This window comes from Heteronotia binoei, chromosome 12, assembly GCF_032191835.1.
Source record: "Heteronotia binoei isolate CCM8104 ecotype False Entrance Well chromosome 12, APGP_CSIRO_Hbin_v1, whole genome shotgun sequence".
Taxonomy (NCBI): Eukaryota; Metazoa; Chordata; class Lepidosauria; order Squamata; family Gekkonidae; genus Heteronotia; species Heteronotia binoei.
Window position 1 is genome coordinate 30,751,207 of NC_083234.1, and position 11,286 is coordinate 30,762,492.

Here is an 11,286-nt window from a genome sequence, read left to right on the forward strand (position 1 = left end):
AGGGAACACTGCTTGTAATCATGTAGCTGTTTCCCTTTGCCCTCCCCAAGCAACAACTCGTGTTTCCGGCCTCATGCTTTCATGTTCCTTGTTGGATTGGAAACATACAGGCTGGATGTAAGTGTAAGCGAGTTGCTGAATGAACTGTGCACTGTCTTGTTATGTGCAGAAGCATTAAAATTGTCCCTTCCGTGTACTCTCCTCTGCAAGAAGATTAGGAAACATGAAAGGATTTATTTTAGAACTACCCTATTTCATTAGGATATTAATGAGTCCTCTCATATGTATTGTGATTTCTGATTCAATAGTATAAAATTATGTGGTAGACATATCATGAACTTCAGCACATTATACAGAAAGCATGGATGGACTACAAGGAAGGCAGAGTTGCCAGAGAATAATCCACAGGCTGTCAATTATGCAGCAATAGGATGTGTGGTACCTTCCCAATTTTGTTTCGATCCTATCACACACATCTTCCTGCCTTCCTTTCGATTATATCACCCACACCTTTTATCCCCAATACTGTTAGCAGCAGATGTTTAATGTTTCAATTGGAAAGACAGCTCACAACCACTGATCTTCTGATTTAGCCATAATCTTCATCTGCTCCTCCATCTCCACTCCCTTGTGGAGGATAGTGATGTATGTATGGTGGCTAGTGTTGGATTTAGACTTGATAAGCCCAAGCCTCAAATTCCTACCCAGCTACAGCCCTTAACCAGGGATGTTTTGGCCTTTGGGGGAAGACTCATTGTGCAGCAGCTACTGGATGACTTGATGTCACACAACTTGCATGACTCACTCAGACCCAGCTGCTTGCTATTATTCTCCAGCAGCCACTGCAGGAAATAATAATAATAATAATAATAATAATAATAACAACAACTTTTATTTCTATCCCGCCCTCCCCGCCTAGGCGGCTCAGGGCGGCTAACAACAACTTACACATTAACATAAATAATAAAACTTTAAATTTAACAATTAAAATTAAACATATAAAAACCAGTCAGTTAAGTTAAAATACATAATTCACGTTACACTATATATACATAAATATATCTGGCAGCAATAAAACTGTTATGGCGCTGGTTCTGCCAGTTTAGATAATCTTATAGATGGCGGTTCTTTGTACCAGGCAACTCAGCAGTCAGTGTCATTATAGGCTTGTCTAAAAAGGGTGGTCTTGCAGGCCCTGCGGAACTGGTCGAGGTTCCGCAGGGCCCGCACTTCCTCCGGAAGCTGGTTCCACAGTGCAGGTGCCGCAACTGAAAAGGCCCGTACTCTGGTGTTTTGGAGTTTGACCTCTCTCGGCCCAGGGATGGTCATTTTGTTTTTACCACTGACCTCAGTGCCCTCTGGGGTTCATATGGGGAGAGACGGTCCCTTAGGTAGGCTGGTCCTCGGCCATATAGGGCTTTAAAGGTGATAACCAACACTTTGTACTGGACTCGGTAGATAATTGGTAGCCAGTGCAGTCCGCGCAGCCCCGGCCGTATGTGCTCCCATTTCGAGAGCCCCAATAGCAGCCTGGCCGACGCGTTCTGCACCAGTTGTAACTTCCGGGTCCGGCACAGAGGTAGCCCCAAGTAGAGGGCATTACAGTAGTCCAATCTTGAGGTGACCGTTGCATGGATCACTGTTGCGAGGTCGCGGCATTCCAGGAAGGGGGCCAACTGCCTTGCCCGCTTCAGATGGAAGAATGCTGACTTGGCAGTGGCTGCTATCTGGGCCTCCATTGATAATGAAGGCTCCAGTAAAACACCCAGACTTTTTACCTGGCGCGCTGGTTCCAATGGTGCGCCGTCAAAAGTTGGGAGAGCTATTTCCCCTCCCAGAGCGCCGCGACCCACACAAAGGACCTCTGTCTTCGCTGGATTCAACTTCAACCCACTCAATCTGAGCCACGTCGCCACAGCCTGTAAGGCCCGATCCAGGTTCCCTGGGGGGGAGCCAGGCCGGCCATCCATTAGTAGATAGAGCTGGGTGTCATCTGCATATTGATGGCAACCCAGCCCAAACCTCCGGACAATCTGGGCAAGGGGGCGCATATAAATGTTGAACAACATTGGGGAGAGAACTGCTCCCTGAGGCACCCCACAATCAAGTGTGCGCCTCTGGGATCGCTCACCCCCAATGGCCACCCAATGGCCACTGGAAAGCCAGTGTGGTTTGGGGTTAGAGTTTCAGACTAGGTCTGGAGGACCCAGGTTTGAATCTCCATTTTGCCATGGGTGACCTTGGGCCAGTCAAACATTCTCATACCAACCTATCTTACAGGGTTGTTGTGAGAATAAAATGAAGGAGAGGAGAATGGTGTAGGCCACTTTGGGTCTTCATTTGTGGAGAAAAGCTGGGTATAAATGAAGCAAGTAAATAATCAATATAGCTGAAGATGGGAGTGGGGGGCAGATAAAAGGTAGGTTGGTTGGTGAGTGGGAAGAAGAGAAGCAGGGAAAGGTAAGGATACAGGGACTACCAGGAGGAGGGGAAGAAGAATTTTTTGAGGGGAGAGGGTTATAGAGAAAAGTGAAATGTTCTACATGAGTCTTCCCCACTGTGTAACTGGGTCTGGCCTGGCCTTATGGTTGGAGCAGTGCAGAATTTTCAATGAGAGAGGCTGCCAGGGGGAGGAGAGCAGTGAAAACTGAAGACGGGGGGGCAAATAAAGGTAGGCTGACTGGTGGGTTAGAAAGTCAGAAGGAAGGAGGGAAAGGGAAGAGGCTATGGGGGCTTTCAGGGAAGGGAACAAGCAAATAGTGGAGGACAGAAAAAGTAGATGCCTCCACAAGTCAATACAGGTCTCCTGATTGTAAAATATAATCCCTGAAGCACACTAGTATCCTTACAGAATCACAGAAAGCACAGAAGTACATCTCCCTCATCATAGAGTGCTCCCATCGTCTCTAGGATGTATGAGGAAGAGTATTAGCCAGACTACAGAAAAATATCATGATGTTGGAGGAGAGAGTTGGGCGCAGGTAGCAATGACCAACTTCCAAAAATGCTGGTTTACTACCCCTCCATCAGCCTGTGTGCTATCAACTTCTTCCACCACATCCTCCCAATTTCTCACCTTCAGCATCATCCATTCTCTGCCCATTGCTGATTAGTGGTATTTACTTATAAACTCATGAGGAAGCTTCTCTCGGGACTGAGGAACTGGCTGATGAGGGGCAGGGAACCAACTTCCCATCACTTTCCAAAGGCAGGTTTGCTTTTCTGACGTCTTCCTGCTCTGCTGAGCCTTCTGCTTTCTCTCCTACCCACATCATGGACCCCAATGCTAAATTTGGAGGATTTAGTTTAGTAAGATGTGAGTATCTTCTGAATCCCACAGCAACTGATAGAGAGTGAAAAATATAATAGAAACAAATAAAATAGACTTCTGTTGCGGATTAGACAAAAAATAGGTCCCACGTTGAGGTTAAAGATTGAAATTGATAAAAGAAATCATCTCTTTCTGTTGTTACTTGTGGTTCACTTTCATGCATGCTTACTTGGGAATAAGTGTAGGATTGCAGCCTTAATCTGAAAACTCTCGTGGAAGTTTCTTTGGGGTGTTTGGAATTGCTGATGGATTACCCCTAGCAACTAAATCAGCTTCAATACCACATTGCCACTGATGAGTTAAGTATAAATCTTACAGCAGGTAGTACCCCCCTTCCAGCAGTCATTCCACTAACAGGCTAGTGGTATTGCAGACACAGATTCATTTTACATACATTATGTGATGGAAATGTATAGTTCTGTCCGGCTTCAGCTCAGCAAGGCGGGGGGAATCGCAGCTCTTGCAAACTCCTCGAATTGAGCAGATTGAGGGGGTCTGGGAAGCCCAGATACCCAAGAAGACCCTGGAGGGGGAGACCTGACAACATGGGAAACAACATTCCCAGGGATTTTGTCGGCGGATGAAGCCTGATTCTTTGTCTATCCTGAAGCCTCACTGCGACAATCACCATTTTGTATGGCACTAACTGTGCCTACCGGTAACAAAATACTTTCTTCTAATCGTCTTTCTACTTCAACTAATGAACTATAACTTGCAAATTAAGTTCACTTTGGAATTTAACCTATCAACTAAAGTCCTATTATAAAACTAAATTTGACTGTTCAAAAGGAGGGGGAGGAGGCTAAAAGACCCCCCCACACACACAAGAGGCTTCTATCATTAAAAGAACAAGCTTATAACAATTGTCTTTATTTCAAGTAAAAGGAATTGGACTGAGTATATAGTTGTGGATAGATCTGGTTTAAAATTAAATAAGTGACAATTGGACTACCAACATACTATACAAAGCTTGATCAAAGGTGGCGTGTGACTTTATATGAGAAAAGCTGGATTTCTGGATTTTCAAACTGGCACTCTGAACTTATTATCTGATTTCTACTATCATACTGATTATAACAGTAGGGAAGAGATGAATAATTCAAAAGATTTTATGGCTACTATACTCTCCATAAGGCAGGGACTTTGTCTTTTAGCAGAATTGGTAAAGGAACAGATGGGAAAATTCCTGGAGAATTGTAAAGAAATGGAAAGAACAGAGGTATCAAGGAGCACAAAATCGCCTGAGAAGCTGGCAAAAGTGAAACGACAACTGCCTGAGATTGCCTTGCCTGATTTTAAAATGAATGCAGAAGGGGGGAATAACATCGATTTGGCTCCAAAGCTCTTTGTAAAAATGCTCAGCAATGAAAGGGAAAAATCAGTCGACTCAATTAAAATCTACAACCTCAGAGCAAGTCCAACAACAAGGATTATGACTTGGAAGGCTTTTAGGAAGAAGAGAATATAAACTCTTACCATACAGTGGCTTGACATGAGCATAATATTATGGCTATGACATAACATCTTGGAACGGATATTCTGATTTTCGAATTAGGGGATCTTCATTTTTATTCAAACTATAAGGAGAGATTATAAGACTATTCTCTAACAGGCACAATATTATGGGACTTAATTTTTAATCCCCCCTCCCCCCTTTTTTTGAGGGATTCTTCAAACCTAAAGCAGGATTATTTGTTTTATTTTTCAAATTGAATGGGGAGCCTGTTTTGGTTTGGTGTGATTTTCTGCAAATCAAAATTATAATGAAGTTTAACAATCTGTTGCTAAAAAAGAGGGGTTTTAATGACTCTAATAACTTGTAAAACTTTTTAAAATTTAAATATACACTAATGCAAGACTAAAAATTAATCTGTTTATTTAGAATTTGGACTATTGTAGCTAGAATTACACGCACACATACATATATATAAGGAAAGTGTGTACATACCTTTAATATTTTTGCTTTTTTTTAATGGTTGGTGATGAGGTGCCCTTTGTCCATTCCCATGCATGGAGATGTCTGCCAATGAATTAATCTACTAAGAGCTTTTTTCTTTGCTTTTCAGGGAAGTAAATGAGTACAACTTGATGGGAGTGAGATTAACCTTCCCTATAGATCATGGTTCCCCTTTCTGTTTAGTGTGAAGTTGTGGGAGCAACTGGAAATGGCTAGCGCCTTCTGAGAGCTGTAAAACAGCATTCCATGGGTTTGTGGTTTGTTTTTATTCTCCTCCCTTGCTTACTTTTTCTCTTTTCTTTTTGAAAACCCATCCTTTTTGTTTATTAAAGAGAGCTAACTGTTCAACTAGAAGCCTAAAGTAATCAACATTCGCTAATAAGACATGAGTATCATAGCTGTACCCATCTAACCCATAACTGTACCCATCATGGTTAATGAGAACCTTGTTTTATTTTCATTTAGCCTTGAGATTCCTTTGTAAATTAGATAGAGATGCAGCTGCTGTTGCTACATATTGAAGCCTCTTCGTTAATAAGCTAGTACTGAAGACCAGAATTTGAACCTTTATTTCTCTTATTTTTTCTCTTCCTTCTTTTGCTTTATGTAGATAAAAGATACATAGATTTGGTTTTGTATGATCACAAATATGATAAATAAGAATCTGGAATCTGCCACTAAATAGTTGGTAAAACAGGAGGATTTTACAGTAATATCAAAAGATCATAAAATATTTGTAGACTTTAAAGGTAATATCTATGTATTAATTTTGAGTACTTGCAGGTATAATGAATTATATTTTTTCTTTTGTTTTTCTTGATGTAGTAATAACTGTAATATAGTCTTTTATTTTCTGCATTCTATCCCTGATCCTTCCCCCAATTCCCTAACTTTCCCTGTTAAATTTAATAAAACTTGTTATCTGGAAATTTATAGTTCTGCCTGGTCATGAATATGCTGCTGAGATTTTACTCCAAAATTTAGGCAGGTCACCCCAGTGATATAAAACACAGGTCTTCTATATTTTAAGCAGTTTAAGATTGCAGTTCATGCTATTTTAGGATTAAGACCCATTAAAAACAATAGGTCTGATACATGCGATCAAGCTATAGATACAGCATCCTTGTTGCAATGGCTGAGAATATTTTCTTAGCATGAAGCTTGCATCTGAGCTCAGTGGCTCTGACCTAGTATAGGTGGGGAGGCGCATTTATTGGTTAGAAAATCAACCTGCTTTGCGTTGTCTTTTTGTCAGCCTCTCTGAGTCAGACCCTGTATTTAGGAAACAGACAATGGACGTCGGAACCTGCCCACACCGTGCGATGCCTAATTTAGCTTTGGAAGGGAAGAATCTTGCCATTCATCAGTGCATCTGTTCTGGTCTTACCTACCCTCCCTCCAAGGAGCTCAGGACAGCATTTGTGGGGGTTGCCCTATTTTTATTTCTCTGTGAAGAATCAAAAACACTGGCAATTCTGACGGAATTAAAATGCATTGTGAATATCAGCTAATTATCGTGTGAAACACAAAGAGCAAGCATCTGTGATGCCATATACCGAGCCAGACTATTAAGGTCAGCATTCGCAGTTCTGATTGGCAGTGGCTCTCCAGGGTCTTGGGGTGAAAGCCTTTTGTATTATCTTCTTCGTGGTCTCTGTGCAGTCCCACACATGGGTTTTCCTATCAGGACGAACCCTACCTCGGAGATTTTAAATAGCTAGCCTAGGCGTTATTTTTGGCGCGCACTCCCTCCCGCTCTGGGGAGCAGGCATCCACTGCGCATGCCTGTAGCGCGAGGGAGGCGCCCAACCCACTCAGTTTCTTTCCAACCGCCGCCCGGGATAGTCCTACCTCGTTGCGCTCCTCACTTACCTCAGATATCTAGCCTTCGTTTTCCTCAAGTTTCCTCTTATTTCATCCTTCGCTATTTCTTCATATTCTTATCTTCAAAAAAAAAAAAAAAAAAAAAAAGATTTAGATAAATATCTTCCCCGCTTTTTCCTCAGACCTCCCTTCCCCCACCCCCACCCCCCCCCCCCGGGCGTATGGAAGGAAGGGACAGTAAAATAACTTTCAAAAGGTGCTCGCGCTGTAGGGCGAAAATCCCTACATCGGACGGGCATTCGCTTTGCTTGTTCTGTTTGGGAGAATCCCATAAAGTGGACGCCTGTGCGCACTGCCTTCAATTTTGCAAACAGGCGCGAAAAAACAGAGCCGCTAGACTCAGAAGCCACTTAATGGAGTCTGTGCTCCAGCCTGATATGTCGCAATCTTCGTCAGCAAGTAAGTCGCCTCCCCTACTGACTCCCCAAGGGGACGGCGCAAGGTCGGCAGCTTCAGTGGCCATTGCTCCCAGCAAGCATAAGTCCGGCGATGCCGCGAAAGCCGGCGACGGCGCGAGAACGTCAGAACAAACGGCCGCGGCGACTAAACCAAAGGGCGGGAAGCACACTAAGAAACATAAGCATTCCGACCCGAAGGGCCAGAAGGATTCGAGAAAACCGTCCGATCCGAAGGCTCCGCGGAAACCGACAGACCCGAAGGACCCGAAGATTCCGAAAGACTCGAGAAAATCCTCCGAACAACAGAATGAGCCTGAGACGCAATGCGAGCCTTCCACTCCCGAATCCGACACCCAGGAAGTGACCACCCCGGCTACGGAGTCGCCGCACCAGCAGACGGAAGAAGTTATTCCCATTCCGTCCCGATCCCCTTCCCCGCATGGATCCATGCTAGACCCTGCGCTGGAGCCGATTCGAGACCCGCAACAGTGGACTCGACACCACATCAATCCTAGATCGTTCCGCGATATGTCGAATCCCATCCAGTACAAACATGATGCTTACAGGTACTTCGATGCGCATCGGTTCCCAGCCAGGTCTCCCAGCATGGAGAGATATAGGTACCATCATGCGCGTTTCCCGGAGAGATCCCCTAGTAGAGGGAGGGACCGCCATCGCTACAACCCGAGATCTCGGTCCCCATCCATGTCCCCGAGGCGACGCCATTATGCTTCAAGGTCTCCTTCCATCGAATCCCATGCATGCTGCGGATACCATCATTCTCGGTACCGAACCGATTATCACATGAACCCATCCAAGGAAGCGACTCCTGTCCAACGGAGCAAGCAACCACCGAGACAGCCGTCTCCGACTCCTTCCACTTCGACTTCTAAACCTAGGGGTGCGATTCCAGTGGAACCCAAAAGCACGACTCCAACCAGACCGGACCTACCTGAACCCGAACCTGACTCTGATGCTGAATCCGAAGCTCAATCATCGGATTCGATACAGTCCATGTCCCCTGGGTCCCCTGCTTCAGATATCGCCAAGCCCGCGGATTTGTCACCTTCCGAAGGGGCAAAGACATACCTGGACTTGATTGCCAATATGGCCTCTGCACTTAACGTAACTCTTACTTCGGATGCACCCAAGGTGACAGACGTGGTACACGACCTGGTGCACTCAGATTTACCTGCTGGTTCCTTTCTGCCGATGCTGCCGGTACACCTAGAAGCCATCAAAGAAGCTTGGGACAACCCAGCCTCCATTCCCCCGACTTCAAAACGAATCGAATCCCTTTATAGGATCCAAGCACCGGATTCGAAATTTTTATTTAGCCATCCAGCACCGAATTCTCTGATAGTGCATTCATCTTCTAAAACCAAACAGACCCGCCACCCGGTACCCCCTGAGAAGGAAGGCAGGAAGTTAGATACTCTTGGAAGGAAAATGTATTCAATCTCGACGGCAACTGCCAAGATCAACAATTACCTAGCATACTTCGCCGCGTATTCCCACAATATCTCCTCCCAACTGAATACGCTAGTCTCTGCCCTGCCTGAGCCCTCCCAGAAACAAGCCTGCAAGCTACTTCAAGAGCTCAACAGGATTTCAAAGCAACAGATAAACACCATCCGTCACTCTGTGGGGTGCACTTCCAAGGCGATGGCCGCCTCCATTGCCCTAAGACGACATGCTTGGCTTCGATCCTCTTCGTTGCAGCCTGATCTAAAATTCAAGATAGAAGACCTTCCCTTCGATGGCCAAGGTCTCTTTAATGCCACAACGGACGATATACTGTCCACCGTGGACGACAGCCGCAAACGAGCGAAAAGATTGGGGGTAGCCCAACAGCAGCAACAACAACAGAGCTATAAGCCCAGATCATGGAAACCAACCCCCTTCAAACGTTCCAGATCCCCTCGACAATCTGAATACTGGAAACGTAAAGCTCCTCCTCCAAAGCAATCCTTTAACCAGAGACAGCAGAGACCACAACCACCTAAAAAGGCTGCATCTTCATCGAAGCAGTCTCTTTGACTTTCTACCTCTACCACTTCAGCACGTCTCCAGGCTTCTTCCATTTCTCGACAATTGGCAACAAATAACCACAGACAAATGGGTTCTGAACATTATTTTGAGGGGCTACTCCATAGAGTTCCAAGCACCACCAAAAAGACATCATTTTGTTTCCACTCCCCCATCACCTTCCCTTCAGGAAGAAATAGACACCTTAACAACCAAAGCGGCTATAGAGCCTGTCCCAGTCCAGTATCATCGGACAGGTTTTTATTCCAGGTACTTTCTAGTCCCGAAAAGGGATGGGGGACAGCGCCCGATTCTGGATCTAAGAGCCCTAAACAAATTCATCCGCCACAGAAAATTCAGAATGATCACCTTACAATCGATTCTGCCATTAATCCCCAGAAACTCCTGGATGGCACTGGTAGATTTACAGGACGCATACTTCCACCTGACAATACACCAATGCCACAGGAAGTTTCTGCGTTTCGCCGTTGGCAACAACCACTACCAGTTCCGAGCTCTGCCCTTCGGACTTTCCACGGCACCACGGACATTCACAAAATGTATGGCGGTTATTGCAGCGTACCTCAGGCAACGCGGCGTTGCAACCTACCCATACATAGACGATTGGCTCCTTGTGGGAGCTTCAAGGACACAGTTGATGAAGGACATTTCCATCACACTTGCGCTCCTAGCAAACCTGGGCCTCCAGGTCAATCATCAAAAGTCACACCTTACCCCAACTCAAGACATTCAGTTTATTGGGGCTCGTTTGTGCACCACGGACCACAAGGCGTATCTTCCTGTGGACAGGATATCCTCCATTCAGACGCTGGCCACACAAATAATGCAACAACCCAAACAAGCGGCCTTCAACATTCAGCGCATGTTAGGACTTATGGCAGCCACAACGGCAGTTCTGACACACGCAAGACTACGCATGCGAACCCTACAAATCTGGTTCGTCCGCGCGTTTCGACCCCAACACCAATCTCAAGGAACGGTCCTCACTGTTCCGAGCCACATCCTCCCTTCGCTCGAATGGTGGACAGTTCGAGCTCACCTGCTTGCGGGAATGCCCTTTTTACGGCCAAGTCCATCAGCAGTGGTTACAACAGACGCCTCGAGATGGGGCTGGGGAGCTCATCTCGACGTACTCACGGTCCAGGGGCAATGGACACCGTACGAACAGTCGCTCCACATCAATTGCTTAGAGCTTCTAGCTGTTCACAGAGCGTTAAAATCGTTCCTTCCATCTCTTCAAGGCCTACACGTACAGATCGCCTCAGACAATGTGGCGACGGTTTTTTATATAAACAGGCAAGGAGGGACAGCATCCACCCGCCTTTGCAAAAGAGCAATGCACCTGTGGCATTGGAGTATTGCCCATCAGATCCACCTCACTGCGGTACATCTTCCTGGCATACAGAATGTTCAAGCGGACAGACTGAGCAGATATTCCATCAACGACCACGAGTGGTCACTCCACCGGTCATACCTTCTGCCAGTATTCCGGAAATTCGGAACTCCGTCAATAGATGCGTTTGCTGCACCAGACAATGCACAGTGTGCGATCTTTTTTATGAGAGGTCCGCCCTCACAACAGTCTGCAGGGGATGCCTTCATACAGACGTGGACCGGTCCACTACACTTCCTCTTCCCTCCCTTTCCGTTAATAACACGGTGCATAC